Raw genomic sequence first — 5113 nt, forward strand, 5'->3', positions numbered from 1 at the left:
GCTGGGTGCCAGCAGCGTTTTGTATGCGCAAAAGCTTGTCGCAGCCATTTTCTCTCTCTCTCCTATAGAATAAGCTACATTCCCGGTTGATATATTATCAATTATATATTGTAAAATCAACCTGAGGATTGATTATAAAAAACATTAGTAATGTTTCTACGAACATTACGGATACTATTTGGAATTTTCGTCTGTGATGTCATGACCGCTCGAGCCTGTGGATTTCTGAACATAACGCGCCAACCAAATGGAGGTATTTTGGATATAAAAATAATCTTTATGGAACAAAAGGAACATGTATTGTGTAACTGGGAGTCTCGTGAGTGCAAACATCCGAAGATCATCAAAGGTCGGTGATTTAATTTATTGCTTTTCTGACTTTCGTGACCAATCTACTTGGCTGCTAGCTGTTTGTAATATTTTGCCTACTGCGAGAGATGTCCTTACATAAATGCTTGGTAGGCTTTCGCCGAAAAGCTTTATTGAAATCTGACACGCCAGGTGGATTAATAACAAGCTAAGTACGATTGCTGGTTTGGGTTCTGTGTACTCACGTAAGCCACAGAGATCGGGAGCACAAAGTCCTCGTGAGTGGCAGGGGCCCACGTCGGCAGCTCAGTGTTGATTTCCTCAAAGCAGGGCGAAGAAGGTGTTCAGTTTGTCTGGAAGCAAGGTGTCGTTGTCATAATGTGGCTTGTTAAATCGTGTGTGTGCGTGCAATCAGTATTAAGTTTGTAGGACTGTTAGTGAAGGTTGGGACGATGAAGTGGGATATTTGTCTGTTCCAGTTGTACAATGGACGCTACAGAGTTCCGGAGGAGAGGGAAGAAGATGGTAGACCTGATAGCAGATTACCTGGAGAACATAGAGCAGAGGACGGTGTACCCCGACGTGAAGCCTGGGTACCTGCGGCCCCTCATCCCTGAGGAGGCCCCTGAGGAGCCTGACACCTACGAGGACGTGGTCAAAGACAATTGAGAGGGTCATCATGCCTGGGGTAGGCGGCCAAGATGATTATATTATTATAGATGAGGTGACTATTGATTGAAGGCTGATTGCAGCTGTAACATGATGGTAAAACTTTACTTGAAGGTGGCATACATAAGGTATTCATAACTTGCTATAGGTCAGGTACTCTGTTATTGGAGATCCGCTTTCTCCCAGATTTCATCAGTGAAAAGTTAAGCATTAAATATGAAAGCATTGATGATACCAATGGGCTGTTTACCCAGTGGCTTCCGGCTGCATTGAACATGAGATCATGAGAACATACACACCACTCAATGCACACAGTCACTAACCGCTAAGTTATGGGGGAGGCATTATCACAATATCTGTATCAACTTCTGGTCTGTTGACTGTTTAGTGACCATTCAGAAGATGTACAGTAAGGAGTTTCAGTGTTGAACGTTTTGTTAACGAGACAGTGTTCCGTTGTACTGAGAAATCAGTTCACGAAAGCTCACATTAACTGTATATGACACGTATCAACCATGTAGTTGTTTTTGCAAATGGTTGTAAAATTCCCTGCATTCTGTGGCCTTTCACATGACAAAGTTCCAAGACATCAATAATCTCACCACCAGAGAAACAAACCAGTTTTAATCTATCTACTCCCAACCCAAACGCTTTCCTTAGCTGTAACATGAAAGCTGTTTTTCCATTATCAATCTGACCCTCTAAAACATTTTTTTCTTTCTTTACCCCTTCTGCTTTTAACAGTGTGGAATAAGCCCGGTTAGTCTAATGAATGACTCACCATGGGAAAGCATGTAAGGGAGACAGGCAGGGACACTGGCAGCCTCTAGCTTGGTGCCCCAAACACGCACAAGACTGGAATTCAGCCTGGAACAGTTTAACTGCCATGCTCAAGGCCTAGAGCACTTTAGGGGTTAAGTGCCTTGATCAAGGGCTCAGTGGCACCATGGCAAGGCATGGTATTTAGCAGGATACTAGCAAACCTCAGATTTACTCTGTCAGGTTACACCTAGGATTCGAACCAGACTAACCTCTAGGCTACCTGACACGACTCTTCCTCTGTGTTTAGGTGACCCACTGGCACAGCCCGTACTTCTATGCCTACTTCGCCGCGGCGAACTCCTTCTCGGCAATGCTGGCAGACATGCTGTCTGGAGCTATTGGTTGCATCGGATTCTCCTGGGTATGTATGACCTTGTCATCTGTTTCTGTCATCCTCTCTCTTTCTTTTGAATGTGATTTGAACAGTATCAACATTTTAAGACAAAGGGATAGTTCACCCACATTTCAAAATTACATGTTGGCTTCCTTACCCTGTAAGCAGTTTATGGACAAGGTATGACAGCAATCCATGTTTTGGTTAAGATTCCATAGCACTGTTTACAAATATTAACGTTTTAGCATTTGTGGCACAAATTCAATTCATTGATGCAAAAAATGCTAATATCGGTCCTTGTCCAAATGGTGTGGTAATCTGCCAGCCCGGCGTGTACAGAGCTGTGTGTTGACCCTGTCTCTAACCCCAGCCCGGCGTGTACAGAGCTGTGTGTTGACCCTGTCTCTAACCCCACGTTACTGTAGGCTGCCAGCCCGGCGTGTACAGAGCTGTGTGTTGACCCTGTCTCTAACCCCACGTTACTGTAGGCTGCCAGCCCGGCGTGTACAGAGCTGTGTAGGCTGCCAGCCCGGCCCTGTGTGTTGACCCTGTCTCTAACCCCACGTTACTGTAGGCTGCCAGCCCGGCGTGTACAGAGCTGGAGACAGTCATGATGGACTGGCTGGGGAAGATGCTCAAGCTGCCAGAAGACTTCATCGCCGGGACACACGGACAAGGAGGAGGCGTCATCCAGGTAAAACTACCCACCATTTCTTTGGGGTAAGACGATGCATTGCTTTTATTTCCACAGTTGTATTGCTACATTGCCACAACATACTTTCAAATACATTTACAATTCAATTAATTAATTTAAATGAAAAATGTAGTCGGATATTTGTCGTAGTCATATTTCAAGTAAGGATATCCAAGAACAATATAAATCTAATATTTGTACAGAACACATGGTATTCACAGTAGGGTCAAAACCGGATTTACAGCCCCTGCCACTTTGCCTTCTAAAACAATGCAGATGTTAGAAAAATAGGAAAAGCAATTGACTGCTCACGATTCTGTCGCTGCCAGCAATTTGTCTGTCATATATGTTTTGGTTATTGTTTGCCTCACAACACCAGATAAACAGCAGGAAATTGCCTTTTAATATGTCAGTCAAAGATGGGCGTGTGTGTTTTGGGGTTGTGGGTACTTATTTCGTGTGGTAAAGTGTTCATTTATTGTTGTGGATACAGCAGTGCAGCTGAGGTGACTGTCTCAGCCAGGGATGAGATCGGAGAGGTGGCTTAGGCATGAGAGAGAAGGCTGACAGATAATTTAATGGCCCTCTATTGAATCCATCGAGGATCATCGCTCATCCTAGGGGTGTTTTGTTTGTGGCTGGGGTTTTAAGTGCGCTTCACTATGGCAAAAAGTAGGCCTCCTCTCACTTGTTGCTAGCCTTATGAGAGCTGTGACAAATTGCCATCTCACCTGATGCATCATGTTCAGATGAGCATTTGAAAGAGTATGAGATGCATTTAGCAGCAGTTTTATCAAACAGAAGCTAATGAGTGAGATTTGCATTTATGATTGTGAGTGAAATTATTATACTGAAAAATCAAATCACATGCATCCTAAACAACAGGTGTGGACTACTGAAATGCTTACTTACGGGCCCTTCCCAACAAAGCAGAGAGAAAGAAAATAGAGAAATAATAGAAAAGTTAAACATGTCATAATAGATACATAATGAGTAATGATAACTTGTCTATATACAAGGACTACCAGTACCTAGTGGATGTGCAGGGGTATGAGGTAATTAAAGTGCAGTGCATTCGAAATGTATTCAGACCCCTTCACTTTTTCCACATTTTATTACGTTACAGCCTTATTCTAAAATGCATTAAATTGAATATGTTTCTCATCAATCTACACACAATACCCTATCATGACAAAGTGAAAACAAGTTTTAGAAGGAAGAAGAAACAAAACAGTTGACAGTGCATATCCAAGCCATGAGGTCGAAAGAATTGTCTGTAGAGCTCCGAGACAGGATAGTGTCGAGGCACAGATCTGGGGAAGGGTACAGAAATATCTGCAGCATTGAAGGTCCGCAAGAACACAGTAGCCTCCATCATTCTTGAATGGAAGAATGATGGAGGCCACCTCCCCCTTTGGCATGGGTCCTCAGATCCTCAAAAGGTTTTACAGCTGCACCATCGAGAGCATCCTGACGGGTTGCATCACTGCCTGGTATGGCAACTGGTCGGCCTCTGACCGCAAGGCACTATAGAGGGTATTGCGAACGGCCCAGTACATCACCGGGGCCAAGCTTCCTGCCATCCAGGACCTATATAGCAGGTTTTGGGGTTAAAAATTGTCCAAAACTTCAGCCACCCTAGTCATAGAATTTTCTCTCTGCTACCGCACGGCAAGTGGTACCAGTGCGCCAAGTCTAGGTCCAAGAGACTTCTAAACAGCTTCTACCCCCAAGCCATAAGACTCCTGAACATTTAATCAAATGGCTACGCAGACTATTTGCAGTACTCTCTTATCATCTATGCATAGTCACCTTAATAACTCTACTTACATGTACATATTGCCTCAATTACCTTGACACAGTGCCCCCGCACAAATGTTATTTTACTGCTGCTCTTTAATTATTTGTTACTTTTCTCTTATTTTTTGAAGTTATTTTCTTAACTGCTTTTTGGTTAAGTGAATGTGCATATGACTAGCCTCCCAAAGAATCAAATCAAAATCAAATCAAATGTATTTTAGCAAACAATGCAGGTGTAAAAGCACGGTGGCTAGGAAAAACTCCTAGAAAGGCCAAAACCTAGGAAGAAACCTAGAGAGGAACCAGGCTATGTGGGGTGGCCAGTCCTCTTCTGGCTGTGCTGGGTAGAGATTATAACAGAACATGACCAAGATGTTCAAATGTTCATAAATGACCAGCATGGTCGAATAATAATAAGGCAGAACAGTTGAAACTGGAGCAGCAGCACAGTCAGGTGGACTGGGGACAGTAAGGAGTCATCATGT

General features: G+C 43.6%; 1 pseudogene; it reads left to right on the forward strand.

Moving 5' to 3' along the window:
- Window positions 1-794: 794 nt before the first annotated feature.
- Window positions 795-3376, forward strand: LOC115114080 (aromatic-L-amino-acid decarboxylase-like; annotated as a pseudogene).
- The last annotated feature ends 1737 nt before the right edge of the window (window positions 3377-5113 follow it).

Source organism: Oncorhynchus nerka, unplaced genomic scaffold (genome assembly GCF_034236695.1).
Source record: "Oncorhynchus nerka isolate Pitt River unplaced genomic scaffold, Oner_Uvic_2.0 unplaced_scaffold_2871, whole genome shotgun sequence".
NCBI classification, from domain to species: domain Eukaryota; kingdom Metazoa; phylum Chordata; class Actinopteri; order Salmoniformes; family Salmonidae; genus Oncorhynchus; species Oncorhynchus nerka.